Genomic DNA, 16,067 nt, shown 5'->3' on the forward strand with positions numbered 1-16,067 from the left:
ACCCCAGGGGCCCAACTTGTCAGTGTGGGACCCTAACAAAATAACTTTTTTATTTTTCATAATAAATATAAGATTGATATAATAATCATAACTATAAACTGCCCCCCCACCCCCCAGACCCCCCCAGACCCCCCCCAGACCCCCCAGGAGGACCCCAGGGGCCCAACTTGTCAGTGTGGGACCCTCACAAAATAACTTTTTTATGTTTTATAATAAATATAATATAGATATAATAATCATAACTATAAACGGCCCCCACCCCCCCCCGAGCCCCCCCCAGACCCCCCAGGAGGACCCCAGGGGCCCAACTCTTCAGTGTGGGTCCCTCACCAAATAACCTTGGACTGTATACATAACACATATAATATTGAACTAATCATAACTTCAACGGACCCCCACCACCCCAGAGGAGGCCCCCAGGGGCCGACTGCACCAAACTTGTCAGTGTAGGTCTCTCCATTACTTCAAAAGGGGCCCCAGGAGGCCCCCAGGTGCCCTAATGAGTCCCGTCGTGACCGACTGCAACAAACTTGTCAGCGTAGGTCTCTCCAATGATGACTTCAAGGGGGGCCCCGGGATGCCCCCAGGGGCCGACTGCACCAAACTTGTCAGTGTAGGTCTCTCCATTACTTCAAAGGGGGCCCCAGGAGGCCCCCAGGTGCCCTAATGAGTCCCGTCGAGACCGACTGCAACAAACTTGTCAGCGTAGGTCTCTCCAATGATGACTTCAAGGGGGGCCCCGGGATGCCCCCAGGGGCCGACTGCACCGAACTTGTCAGTGTAGGTCTCTCCATTACTTCAAAGGGGGCCCCAGGAGGCCCCCAGGTGCCCTAATGAGTCCCGTTGTGACCGACTGCAACAAACTTGTCAGCGTAGGTCTCTCCAATGATGACTTCAAGGGGGGCCCCGGGATGCCCCCAGGGGCCGACTGCTCCAAACTTGTCAGTGTAGGTCTCTCCATTACTTCAAGGGGGGCCCTAATGAGTCCCGACGTGACCGACTGCACAAAAATTGTCAGCGTAGGTCTCTCCAATAATAACTTCAAGGGGGCCCCCCCCAACACACCCCTCCAAGACCCTGAGGAGGCCCCTGGGGGCCCTACTGCACCCAACTTGTCAGTGTGGGTCCCTCACGAAATAACTTTGGACTGTATACATAACACATACAATATTATACTAATCATAACTTCAAAGGGCCCCCCCCACCCTCCCCACCCCACCCAGGAGGCCCCCGGGGGCCCTACTGCACCCAACTTGTCAGTGTGGGTCCCTCACAATTTAACCTTTTGACTGTATACATAACACATGTAATATTATACTAATCATAACTTCAAAGGGCCCCCACCACCCCAGAGGAGGCCCCCAGGGGCCGACTGCACCAAACTTGTCAGTGTAGGTCTCTCCATTACTTCAAGGGGGGCCCTAATGAGTTCCCCCGTGACCGACTGCACCAAAATTGTCAGCGTAGGTCTCTCCAATAATAACTTCAAGGGGCCCACCCCAACCCACCACTCCAAGCCCCCGAGGAGGCCCCTGGGGGCCCTTCTGCACCCAACTTGTCAGTGTGGGTCCCTCACGAAATAACTTTGGACTGTATACATAACACATATAATATTATACTAATCATAACTTCAAAGGGCCCCCACCACCCCAGAGGAGGCCCCCAGGGGCCGACTGCACCAAACTTGTCAGTGTAGGTCTCTCCATTACTTCAAGGGGGGCCCTAATGAGTCCCGACGTGACCGACTGCACCAAAATTGTCAGCGTAGGTCTCTCCAATAATAACTTCAAGGGCCCCCCCCCAACACACCCCTCCAAGCCCCCGAGGAGGCCCCTGGGGGCCCTACTGCACCCAACTTGTCAGTGTGGGTCCCTCACGAAATAACTTTGGACTGTATACATAACACATACAATATTATACTAATCATAACTTCAAAGGGCCCCCCCCCACCCTCCCCACCCCCCCCAGGAGGCCCCCGGGGGCCCTACTGCACCCAACTTGTCAGTGTGGGTCCCTCACAATTTAACCTTTTGACTGTATACATAACACATGTAATATTATACTAATCATAACTTCAAAGGGCCCCCACCACCCCAGAGGAGGCCCCCAGGGGCCGACTGCACCAAACTTGTCAGTGTAGGTCTCTCCATTACTTCAAGGGGGGCCCTAATGAGTCCCGACGTGACCGACTGCACCAAAATTGTCAGCGTAGGTCTCTCCAATAATAACTTCAAGGGGCCCACCCCAACCCACCACTCCAAGCCCCCGAGGAGGCCCCTGGGGGCCCTACTGCACCCAACTTGTCAGTGTGGGTCCCTCACGAAATAACTTTGGACTGTATACATAACACATATAATATTATACTAATCATAACTTCAAAGGGCCCCCCCCACCCTCCCCACCCCTCCCAGGAGGCCCCCGTGGGCCCTACTGCACCCAATTTGTCAGTGTGGGTCCCTCACAATTTAACCTTTTGTCTGTATACATAACACATGTAATATTATACTAATCATAACTTCAAAGGGCCCCCACCACCCCAGAGGAGGCCCCCAGGGGCCGACTGCACCAAACTTGTCAGTGTAGGTCTCTCCATTACTTCAAGGGGGGCCCTAATGAGTCCCGACGTGACCGACTGCACCAAACTTGTCAGTGTAGGTCTCTCCAATAATAACTTCAAAGCTTGAAAACACTCTGAATTTGTTTATTTCATTCATTTATTTATTCATTTATTTGGGACAGTGCACATTTATGAGCAATCTAACATTTCTGTAAATGAGCCAAGGTTATAGCATGAATGCAAATCTTCACCTCTAGTCCCGAGGCAGGAAAGCAACAACATACAAGATAATGCAACACAAAAGAATATGACAATATACAATATCAAACAAGAAACACATTAGCACATATTCAGGCACGTTACATTACATCAATAAGATTAGGGAAAATGATGACATGACTGGGAACTTTTAAGAAGTTGTTTAAGGTGCTTTTTAAATGTGCAGTAATTTGGACATACCCTAATGTTTGTTGGGATGCTGTTCCAAAAATGACCTCGTCTGATAGACACAACAGTTTGTCCAAAGGTAGTTTTTCTACGCGTGATCTCTATATCTCCTCTAAATGAAGCTTTGGTACAATAACGTCTGTCACAGACCGTGCCAGGCCCTCCTCGACGCAACGGGCCCGGGTTCGTATCCGCCCATGTTCCATTAACAAAGGCTTGAAAACACACCAAATAGCGCCAGGCGCTCCTCTGGTCCGCGGCCTTCTGCCGAGTGTTATTCCAATTCTCTCTCTCCGTCTACCCTGGGCGCTACGAGGTTGGGGGGGTGATATTCGGGGTCCCACGGACTCCGCGAGCCTCCCGGACAAACTTTGAAGCCGACTGAAGCTGAAATTACCGGTTCTTACAAGAAAGGGTCTCGCACCCACGAGTTGGATTCAGTCTTCTTTATAGTCTGAGCCCACAAGAGGGCGCTCTCTATTCAATTAACAAAGGCTTGAAAACACACCGAATAGAGCCAGGCGCTCCTCTGGCCCGCTGCCTTCTGCCGAGTGTTATTCCAACTCTCTCTCTCTTTCTCCCCTGGGCACTACGAGGTTGGGGGGGTGATATTCGGGTCCCACGGCCTCCGCGAGCCTCCCGGACAAACTTTGAAGCCGACTGAAGCTGAAATTACCGGTTCTTACAAGAAAGGGTCTCGCACCCACGAGTTGGATTCCGTCTTCTTTATAGTCTGAGCCCACAAGAGGGCGCTCTCTATTCAATTAACAAAGGCTTGAAAACACACCGAATAGCGCCAGGCGCTCCTCTGGCCCGCGGCCTTCTGCCGAGTGTTATTCCAACTCTCTCTCTGTCTCCCCTGGCTGCTACGAGGTTGGGGGGGTGATATTCGGGGTCCCACGGCTCCCGCGAGCCTCCCGGACAAACTTTGAAGCCGACTGAAGCTGAAATTACCGGTTCTTACGAGAAAGGGTCTCGCACCTACGAGTTGGATTCAGTCTTCTTTATAGTCTGAGCCCACAAGAGGGCGCTCTCTATGCAATTAACAAAGGCGTGAAAACACACCTAATAGCGAACCTACTGCACCCCAACTTGTCAGTGTGGGTCCCTCACAATTTAACCTCTTGACTGTATACATAACACATGTAATATTATACTAATCGTAACTTCAAAGGGCCCCCACCACCCCAGAGGAGGCCCCCAGGGGCCGACTGCACCAAACTTGTCAGTGTAGGTCTCTCCATTACTTCAAGGGGGGCCCTAATGAGTCCCGACGTGACCGACTGCACCAAACTTGTCAGTGTAGGTCTCTCCAATAATAACTTCAAAGCTTGAAAACACTCTGAATTTGTTTATTTCATTCATTTATTTATTCATTTATTTGGGACAGTGCACATTTATGAGCAATCTAACATTTCTGTAAATGAGCCAAGGTTATAGCATGAATGCAAATCTTCACCTCTAGTCCCGAGGCAGGAAAGCAACAACATACAAGATAATGCAACACAAAAGAATATGACAATATACAATATCAAACAAGAAACACATTAGCACATATTCAGGCACGTTACATTACATCAATAAGATTAGGGAAAATGATGACATGAATGGGAACTTTTAAGAAGTTGTTTAAGGTGCTTTTTAAATGTGCAGTAATTTGGACATACCCTAATGTTTGTTGGGATGCTGTTCCAAAAATGACCTCGTCTGATAGACACAACAGTTTGTCCAAAGGTAGTTTTTCTACGCGTGATCTCTATATCTCCTCTAAATGAAGCTTTGGTACAATAACGTCTGTCACAGACCGTGCCAGGCCCTCCTCGACGCAACGGGCCCGGGTTCGTATCCGCCCATGTTCCATTAACAAAGGCTTGAAAACACACCAAATAGCGCCAGGCGCTCCTCTGGTCCGCGGCCTTCTGCCGAGTGTTATTCCAATTCTCTCTCTCCGTCTACCCTGGGCGCTACGAGGTTGGGGGGGTGATATTCGGGGTCCCACGGACTCCGCGAGCCTCCCGGACAAACTTTGAAGCCGACTGAAGCTGAAATTACCGGTTCTTACAAGAAAGGGTCTCGCACCCACGAGTTGGATTCAGTCTTCTTTATAGTCTGAGCCCACAAGAGGGCGCTCTCTATTCAATTAACAAAGGCTTGAAAACACACCGAATAGAGCCAGGCGCTCCTCTGGCCCGCTGCCTTCTGCCGAGTGTTATTCCAACTCTCTCTCTCTTTCTCCCCTGGGCACTACGAGGTTGGGGGGGTGATATTCGGGGTCCCACGGCCTCCGCGAGCCTCCCGGACAAACTTTGAAGCCAACTGAAGCTGAAATTACAGGTTCTTACGAGAAAGGGTCTCGCACCTACGACTTGGATTCAGTCTTCTTTATAGTCTGAGCCCACAAGAGGGCGCTCTCTATTCAATTAACAAAGGCTTGAAAACACACCGAATACCGAACCTACTGTCCCCAACTTGTCAGTGTGGGTCTTTCCAATAATAACTCCAAGGGGGGCCCGAGGAGGCCCCCAGGGGCCCTAATGAGTCCCGACGTGACCGACTGCACCAAACTTGTCAGTGTATGTTTCTCCAATAATAACTTCGAGGGCACCACACCCCTCCAAGCCCCCGAGGAGGCCCCTGGGGGCCCTACTGCACCCAACTTGTCAATGTGGGTCCCTCACAAATTAACTTTGGACTGTATACATAATACATATAATATTACAATATCATAACTTCATAGGCCCCCCCCACACCCTCCCCACCCCTCCCAGGAGGCCCCCGGGGGCCCTACTGCACCCAACTTGTCAGTGTGGGTCCCTCACAATTTAACCTTTTGACTGTATACATAACACATGTAATATTACACTAATCATAACTTCAAAGGGCCCCCACAACCCCAGAGGAGGCCCCCAGGGGCCGACTGCACCAAACTTGTCAGCGTAGGTCTCTCCATTACTTCAAGGGGGGCCTGAGGAGGCCCCCAGGGGCCCTAATGAGTCCCGACGTGACCGACTGCACCAAAATTGTCAGTGTCGGTCTCTCCAATAATAACTTCGAGGGCCCCTCCCCCCCACCCCACCCCTCCAAGCCCCCGATCAGGCCCCTGGGGGCCCTACTGCACCCAACTTGTCAATGTGGGTCCCTCACGAAATTAGCTTTGGACTGTATACATAATACATATAATATTACAATATCATAACTTCAAAGGGCCCCCCCCACGACGTGGAGAGAGAGACCTACACTCCAATAATAACTTCAAGGGGGGCCGGAGGAGGCCCCCAGGGGCCCTAATGAGTCCCGACGTGACCGACTGCACCAAAATTGTCAGTGTACGTCTCTCCAATATTAACTACAAGGCTTGAAAACACGCTGAATTTGTTTATTTCATTTATTTATTCATTTATTTGGGACAGTGCTCATTAATGAGCAATCTAACATTTCTGTAAATGAGCCAAGGTTATAGCATGAATGGAAACCTTCTCCTCTAGTCCAGAGGCAGGAAAGCAACAACATACAAGATAATGCAACACAAAAGAATATGACAATATAGAATATCAAACAAGAAACACATTAGCACACATTCAGGCACGTTACATTACATCAATAAGATTAGTGAAAATGATGACATGACTGGGAACTTTTAAGAAGTTGTTTAAGGTGCTTTTTAAATGTGCAGTAATTTGGACATTCCCTAATGTTTGTTGGGATGCTGTTCCAAAAATGACCTCGTCTGATAGACACAACAGTTTGTCCAAAGGTAGTTTTTCTACGCGTGATCTCTATATCTCCTCTAAATGAAGCTCTGGTACAATAACGTCTGTCACAGACCGTGCCAGGCCCTCCTCGAAGCGACGGGCCCGGGTTCGTATCCGCCCATGTTCAATTAACAAAGGCTTGACAACACACCGAATAGCGCCAGGGACTCCTCTGGCCCGCGGCCTTCTGCCGAGTGTTATTCCAACTCTCTCTCTCTTTCTCCCCTGGGCACTACGAGGTTGGGGGGGTGATATTCGGGGTCCCACGGCCTCCGCGAGCCTCCCGGACAAACTTTGAAGCCGACTGAAGCTGAAATTACAGGTTCTTACAAGAAAGGGTCTCGCACCCACGAGTTGGATTCAGTCTTCTTTATAGTCTGAGCCCACAAGAGGGCGCTCTCTATTCAATTAACAAAGGCTTGAAAACACACCGAATAGAGCCAGGCGCTCCTCTGGCCCGCTGCCTTCTGCCGAGTGTTATTCCAACTCTCTCTCTCTTTCTCCCCTGGGCACTACGAGGTTGGGGGGGTGATATTCGGGGTCCCACGGCCTCCGCGAGCCTCCCGGACAAACTTTGAAGCCGACTGAAGCTGAAATTACCGGTTCTTACAAGAAAGGGTCTCGCACCCACGAGTTGGATTCAGTCTTCTTTATAGTCTTAGCCCACAAGAGGGCGCTCTCTATTCAATTAACAAAGGCTTGAAAACACACCGAATAGAGCCAGGCGCTCCTCTGGCCCGCTGCCTTCTGCCGAGTGTTATTCCAACTCTCTCTCTCTTTCTCCCCTGGGCACTACGAGGTTGGGGGGGTGATATTCGGGGTCCCATGGCCTCCGCGAGCCTCCTGGACAAACTTTGAAGCCGACTGAAGCTGAAATTACCGGTTCTTACAAGAAAGGGTCTCGCACCCACGAGTTGGATTCAGTCTTCTTTATAGTCTGAGCCCACAAGAGGGCGCTCTCTATTCAATTAACAAAGGCTTGAAAACACACCGAATAGCGCCAGGCGCTCCTCTGGCCCGCGGCCTTCTGCCGAGTGTTATTCCAACTCTCTCTCTCTGTCTCCCCTGGCTGCTACGAGGTTGGGGGGGTGATATTCAGGGTCCCACGGCTTCCGCGAGCCTCCCGGACAAACTTTGAAGCCGGCCGAAGCTGAAATTACAGGTTCTTACGAGAAAGGGTCTCGCACCTACGACTTGGATTCAGTCTTCTTTATAGTCTGAGCCCACAAGAGGGCGCTCTCTATTCAATTAACAAAGGCTTGAAAACACACCGAATACCGAACCTACTGTCCCCAACTTGTCAGTGTGGGTCTTTCCAATAATAACTCCAAGGGGGGCCCGAGGAGGCCCCCAGGGGCCCTAATGAGTCCCGACGTGACCGACTGCACCAAACTTGTCAGTGTATGTTTCTCCAATAATAACTTCGAGGGCCCCCCCCCCACCACACCCCTCCAAGCCCCCGAGGAGGCCCCTGGGGGCCCTACTGCACCCAACTTGTCAGTGTGGGTCCCTCACAATTTAACCTTTTGACTGTATACATAACACATGTAATATTACACTAATCATAACTTCAAAGGGCCCCCACAACCCCAGAGGAGGCCCCCAGGGGCCGACTGCACCAAACTTGTCAGCGTAGGTCTCTCCATTACTTCAAGGGGGGCCTGAGGAGGCCCCCAGGGGCCCTAATGAGTCCCGACGTGACCGACTGCACCAAAATTGTCAGTGTCGGTCTCTCCAATAATAACTTCGAGGGCACCTCCCCCCCCCCCCCCCCCCCCCAACCCCCGATCAGGCCCCTGGGGGCCCTACTGCACCCAACTTGTCAATGTGGGTCCCTCACGAAATTAGCTTTGGACTGTATACATAATACATATAATATTACAATATCATAACTTCAAAGGGCCCCCCCCACGACGTGGAGAGAGAGACCTACACTCCAATAATAACTTCAAGGGGGGCCGGAGGAGGCCCCCAGGGGCCCTAATGAGTCCCGACGTGACCGACTGCACCAAAATTGTCAGTGTACGTCTCTCCAATATTAACTACAAGGCTTGAAAACACGCTGAATTTGTTTATTTCATTTATTTATTCATTTATTTGGGACAGTGCTCATTAATGAGCAATCTAACATTTCTGTAAATGAGCCAAGGTTATAGCATGAATGGAAACCTTCTCCTCTAGTCCAGAGGCAGGAAAGCAACAACATACAAGATAATGCAACACAAAAGAATATGACAATATAGAATATCAAACAAGAAACACATTAGCACACATTCAGGCACATTACATTACATCAATAAGATTAGTGAAAATGATGACATGACTGGGAACTTTTAAGAAGTTGTTTAAGGTGCTTTTTAAATGTGCAGTAATTTGGACATTCCCTAATGTTTGTTGGGATGCTGTTCCAAAAATGACCTCGTCTGATAGACACAACAGTTTGTCCAAAGGTAGTTTTTCTACGCGTGATCTCTATATCTCCTCTAAATGAAGCTCTACAATAACGTCTGTCACAGACCGTGCCAGGCCCTCCTCGAAGCGACGGGCCCGGGTTCGTATCCGCCCATGTTCAATTAACAAAGGCTTGACAACACACCGAATAGCGCCAGGGACTCCTCTGGCCCGCGGCCTTCTGCCGAGTGTTATTCCAACTCTCTCTCTCTTTCTCCCCTGGGCACTACGAGGTTGGGGGGGTGATATTCGGGGTCCCACGGCCTCCGCAAGCCTCCCGGACAAACTTTGAAGCCGACTGAAGCTGAAATTACCGGTTCTTACGAGAAAGGGTCTCGCACCTACGACTTGGATTCAGTCCTCTTTATAGTCTGAGCCCACAAGAGGGCGCTCTCTATTCAATTAACAAAGGCTTGAAAACACACCGAATAGCGCCAGGCGCTCCTCTGGCCCGCGGCCTTCTGCCGAGTGTTATTCCAACTCTCTCTCTCTCCGTCTACCCTGGGGGCTACGAGGTTGGGGGGGTGATATTCGGGGTCCCACGGACTCTGCAAGCCTCACGGACAAACTTTGAACCTGACTGAAGCTGAAATTACCGGTTCTTACAAGAAAGGGTCTCGCACCCACGAGTTGGATTCAGTCTTCTTTATAGTCTGAGCCCACAAGAGGGCGCTCTCTATTCAATTAACAAAGGCTTGGAAACACACCGAATAGCTCCAGTTGCCCGCGGCCTTCTGCAGAGTTTCACACCTACAAACCGGCTCTTCCAATTGAAATACATACGAAGTTGGTCCTCAAACCTACAAACAGGGTCTTTTAACATTGAAATTATTGAGCATTGTGAGGCCTTTATAATACATAGTAGTTCTAAATGGATTCGTAGCTTCAAAATAGGAATGTGCGATGTGTGCTTGCATGCACAATTGAGCCGTGTTGGCTTCGGGGACCTGAGTGTTCCCCGTAAAGAAGAACTGGCTTTGGGAAGGGGCTAGAAGGCCGGGGATTAAGAGTCGTGATTGTACGGCATCCGCGGGTCTTCTGGATGAGTTTGAAGCTGATGGGAGTTTAAATGTACGTTTACTCACATTAAAGATTTTCACACCTACAAACCGGGTCTTTTCCAATTGAAATGCATACGAAGTTGGGCTTCCAGATCTCGTCCGTCGGCCTGATGAGGTTTGGGGTCAATTTCGGTCACCTCACGTTGCGCTAGACAGACATATCGGGTGTCGGAGCGTTTGGCGAGACCTCGGCCATACGGCAAAAGCGACCGCTAGTCGATACGACCGCGTTTGGCCGAACGGGCCTCGGTCGGGCAAATTAAGCCGCCCAATACGCGCAGGCTTCAACCGAGGCCCCGCGTGACCCCCGGTGACCATTATAAATCAACGGGCCGATTCAGTAGTTCAAAATGGATTCGTAACTTCAAAATAGGCATGCGCGATACAGGTGTGATGCACAATTGAGCCGTGGCAGTTTCGGGGCCTCAGGAGGCCCCCGTAAAGAACTGGCTTTGGGAAGGGGCTAGAAGGCCGGGGGTTGAGAGTCGTGATTGTACGGCCTCCGCGGGTCTTCTGGATGAGTTTGAAGCTGATGGGAGTTTAAATGTACATTTACTTACATTAAAGATTTTCACACCTACAAACCGGGTCTTTTCCAATTGAAATACATACGAAGATGGGCCTTTATAAAACAACGGGCCAATTAAGTAGTTCTAAATGGATTCGTAGCTTCAAAATAGGCGTGTACGATACGTGCTTGGATGGACAATAGAGCCGTGCTGGATTCGGGGCCCCGGGTGGCCCCCGTAAAGAACTGGCTTTGGGAAGGGGCTAGAAGGCTGGGGGTTGAGATTCTTGGTCTCACGGCCTCTGTGTGTCTTCTGGTCGAGTTTGAAGCTGATTTGACCTCAAATGACAGTTTCTACCATTAAAGAGTTTCACACCTACGAACCGGTTCTCTTCCAATTGAAATACATACGAAGTTGGTCCCCAGCGGCCTCCTGCATCAGTTAAATAAAATAAAATGGTAATGTAGTCAGAGTTGTCTTAATATATTTAATGTTTTGTTAAAATTTCGACTAAATAATAATTAATTAAGTATTAAGATTTTTTTTTTCAATGGGCACCAGCCCCCAGCCCCCCAACATTTTTTGTCCGCCCCTGCAGCCAGCAGAGCTGTGGGCGTCGTCAATTAGAGTGCGTGCAGCGGCCACGCAGGTAGATCAAAGAGATCAGTGAGTGGGAGGGGAGAGCAGGCATCAGTGAGACGACAGAGAAAGCATGGGATCGCAGAAGTTTGAGGCAGAACTTGATTTTAAGGTAAGAAACAAAAGAAATTCCGTTTTATTAGCTTACAGGGACTGACTTTGTGATGTGTTAGTTGTTGTTTATCGAACTGATTTCAGGGAATTCGTTTTTTTGCGTTAGCAAGCCATTTAACACAATGCGTCATTTTCCCGGGAGATTTTCCCGGGAGATTCAGCGAGCCATTTAACACACTACGTCATTTTCCCGGGAGATTCAGCAAGCCATTTAACACACGGATGCAAATGTATGGTATTTAATGGTGTACACTTTATTTTTGTATGGGTTTTATGTGGTTAAACACACTGTTAATGAAGTCAGGATGAACATATCCTCAGCCATTGCATCACATCAATAAAATTGGAATTCAAATGGAATTTAACACGTTATTGTTTCCTAATTTGATATGACATAATTCATTAAAAAGTGTTCTACCCTTGTGCTTTTTGTTTCCATGAACACAGAGGGAATATAGACGTGGATGAGCTAGCCGCAAGTCGGGCTCTCCCCCCCCCAAATCAGGAAGGCATGACAGTAAGTGTCTTATTTAATGTATTTAGGTATCTATATGTATTTATTTATATTTTTAAAACTTGGGCTTATTGAGGCCTTTAGTGATCTTTTTTTAAATACCCGGGCCAATTAATTATTCCTAAATGGATTCATAACTTCAATATGGGTCTCTATTCTTGGTCTCACGGCCTCTGTGAGTCTTCTGGTCGAGTTTGAAGCTGATTGGACCTCAAACGATAGTTTCTAACACTAAAGAGTCTCACACCTAGAAGTCGGATCTTTTAAACATTGAAATTATTGAGCATTGTGTGGCCTTTATAAAACAACGGGCCAATTAAGAAGTTCTAAATGGATTCGTAGCTTCAAAATAGGCACGCGCGATACAGCGGTGACGCACAATTGAGCCGTGGCGGTTTCGGGGCCTCGGGAGGCCCCCGTAAAGAACTGGCTTTGGGAGGGGGCTAGAAGGCTGGGGAGTCGTGATTGTACGGCCTCTGCGGGTCTTCTGGAAGAGTTTGAAGCTGATGGGAGCTCAAATGACCGTTTACTTACATTAAAGATTTTCACACCTACACACTGGGTCCTTTCCAATTGAAATACATACAAAGATGGCCCTTTATAAAAAAAACGGGCCAATTAAGTAGTTCTAAATGGATTTGTAGCTTCAAAATAGGCGTGTGCGACACGTGCTTGGATGCACAATTGAGCCGTGCTGGATTCGGGGCCCCGGGTGGCCCCCATAAAGAACTGGCTTTGGGAAGGGGCTAGAAGGCTGGGGGTTGAGATTCTTGGTCTCACGGCCTCTGTGAGTCTTCTGGTCGAGTTTGAAGCTGATTGGACCTCAAATGACAGTTTCTAACATTAAAGAGTTTCACACCTACAAACCGGGTCTTTTCCAATTGAAATACATACGAAGTTGGCCTCCAGATCTCGTCCGTCGGCCTCTTGAGGTTTGCGGTCAATTTCGGTCACCTCCCGTCGCGCTAGACGGACAAATCGGGTCTCGGAGCGTTCGTCGAGACCTCGGCCGTACGGCGAAAGCGACCGCGATTGGCTGAAAGGGCCTCAGTCGGGCAAATAAAGCCACCCAAGTAGGCTTCACTGAGGCCTTTTGTGACCCTTGGTGACCATTATAAAATAACAATTAAAAAATTCTAAATGGATTTGTAGCTTCAAAATAGGCATGCGCGAATCAGTCTGGTGTGTATTTAGGGGGTGAGCAAAAACAGATGAAAATTCAAAATATTTTGAGCCCTGTGGAACAACTCTCCTCCCTCCATCAGCTCCAACGCGATGTAATAACTGTCCTCCGTCTGATATAAGTCCTCCATTGTTATGCAACTCTGCGGTTAAATTTGGCAGCATTGTAGTGTCTTTCTGCGCAGAGGTTGTAGATTTTGTAATGGTTTTTATCCTTTGAATCCAAAAACCATACTACATAGTCTATATTGTTTCTGTACACGCGTTTGACTCCCTCCACTGGAAATCCCATTGTGAAATTTAGCCGCAGGCTCCACTCCTGGAGGTGCCCTTCCGTCAATTCCTTAAAATTTCAGCTTATAAACCGCTGATGTCTTCTCATAAACCGCTGATGTCTTCTTATAAACCGCTGTGGCCCTGAGGACAGCACCGGGAGGAAGTTTCCCGGCATGTGAGGTGTCCTTTCCCCGTTGTTGTTTCCTAAACCCAACCTTCGCCGTCTTGTTATTGTCTTACATTTCCTGTAAATAAAATACTGACAATACTAGAATATGTTTAGAGACAAAAATGTTTTCCCCACTTTATTTATTTTTAGAGATTTTAACTCCTATATTTTCAGAAAAATATGGAGACCCGGTCTAAGGACCGCTACATTGGAAAGCGACATACTTTGCTGAGGGCGTCCAGACCCAACTCGCCGATGGCATCCCATCTCGATGAGATCGATGATGCTGCTGTAGAACATGGGATCAGGAGGGAGATGCAGGACCCTTACTCAGTCCCACCTGCCATTGATGTCACGGCCCCATCCGCTGCTGAGCCGTGTGCCACTCCTTCCGCCAGTGTGACGCCGTCGAACAACCCTGATCATGAGGTCATGGCCCCATCCGCTGCTGAGCCATTTGCCACTCCTTCCGCCCATGTGACTCCGTCGCACAACCCTGATTATGAGGTCATGGCCCCATCCGCTGCTGAGCCATTTGCCACTCCTTCCGCCAGTGTGACGCCGTCGCACAACCCTGATTATGAGGTCATGGCCCCATCCGCTGCTCAGCCATTTGCCACTCCTTCCACTCGTGTGACACCGTCGCACAAACCTGACTTTGAGGTGATTGACACGTCTGCCTATCCTTCCACCAGTAAGAATCACTGCTCACAGTATTTCCTTGAATGTAATGTGTATTTGACTTAAGAATATATTGTATTCTTGAGCTCTGGTCCGGCCTGTTAACCTTACATTACAGGGACCCACATCTAGAAACTGGGTTTAGGTATGTGTTGGTCTATAAATGTGTGTGTGTGTATTCTACATAAGTAATTTGAGCTCTGGATTAATATTACTGCTCACTGCATTAGTTTGAATGTACTGGGTATTTTACTTAAGACTATATTATATACTTGAGCTCTGGACAGGCCTGCTGACCAAACATTAAAGTGACCCACACCTAGAAACTGGGTTTAACACATCTGAACATACAAACAGGATGAGCTACATGAACAGCCATATATTTGAGCTCTTATTTGTATTTGTTCTTTATTTTTAAGAGAAAAAATGTGAGGAGGATGGTTTTCCACCTGTATGGATATGTCACAGGGTCTGTCGGAGGATGCGGAGGATCTGTCGGAGGATGCGGAGGATCTGTCGGAGGATGCGGAGGATCTGTCGGAGGATGCGGAAGATCTGTCGGAGGGTGTGTCGGACGAGGCAGGAGGGTCTGTCTGAGGGTCTGTCGAAGGTATGTCGGAGGACGCAGGAGGGTCTGTCGGAGGGTCTGTCGAAGGGTATGTCGGAGGGTATGTCGGAGGACGCAGGAGGGTCTGTCGGAGGGTCTGTCGAATTGTATGTCGGAGGACGCGGGAGGGTCTGTCGAAGGGTATGTCGGAGGACGCAGGAGGGTCTGTCGGAGGGTCTGACAAAGCGCTGGCCACAACGGACTGGTAGAACATCTCCAGCATCTTTCTGCACACGTTGAAGGGGAGAGTGGAGGCCGGGGGAGTAATGCAGTCTTTGGTGTAAATCTCAGGGGGGACCTCAAACAGATTTTCATCAAACCCCTGGGCCAGGACATCATTTACATAATTGTCAATGAGTAGCATTTCCATATTTCCATCTGGTCTCCATGCTTTATCGACCAACACCTTTTCTGGGGCCTGATGAGCGTCGGCATCGGGCGCCTTAACCCGGCGTTCGGTTCATCCCGCGGCGCCAGTTCTGCTTACCAAGTGGCAGGTTCTGGCTCACACTGTCAAACCTGTGCTCCTCCGTCATTTGTTTCCCGTCCTCCCGCAGCTTGCTGCTGGGAGAGATGAATCAGTATGGTGTGTATGTAGGGGGTGAGCAAAAACAGATAATCAATGATAATAACGCCTTTGGGAAGGTGCTAGAAGGTTGGGGTTTGGGATTCGTGGTGTTACGGCCTCAGTGAGTGTTCTGGTTAAGTTTGAAGCTGATTGGAACTCAAATGACAGTTTCTAACATTAAAGATTCTCACACCTAGAAGTGGGGTCTTTTACCATTGAAATACATAAAAAGTTGTGTCTTTATTAAATAACAGGCCAATTGAGTAGTCTTCTGCGATTCAGGCATGATGCACAATTGCGCCGTGGTGGTGCACGCCGCATGAGCTGTGGTCAGGCCTGTTGACCTTAGATTACAGGGACCGACACCTAGAAACTGGGATTAGGGGTGTTTGTTTGTGTGTGTGTTTAATGCATAAAGTGGTCTTCCTCTGCTTTTACAGATGCCGCCTCCTCCTCCTCTTCTTCCTCCTCTTCATCCTCCTCCGTGTCCCGGCCCTCTACCTCCTCCTCGTCCTCCGTGTTCCTTGGGGTCTGCCACAA

The sequence above is a fragment of the Sander lucioperca genome, chromosome 14 (genome assembly GCF_008315115.2).
Source record: "Sander lucioperca isolate FBNREF2018 chromosome 14, SLUC_FBN_1.2, whole genome shotgun sequence".
NCBI lineage: Eukaryota > Metazoa > Chordata > Actinopteri > Perciformes > Percidae > Sander > Sander lucioperca.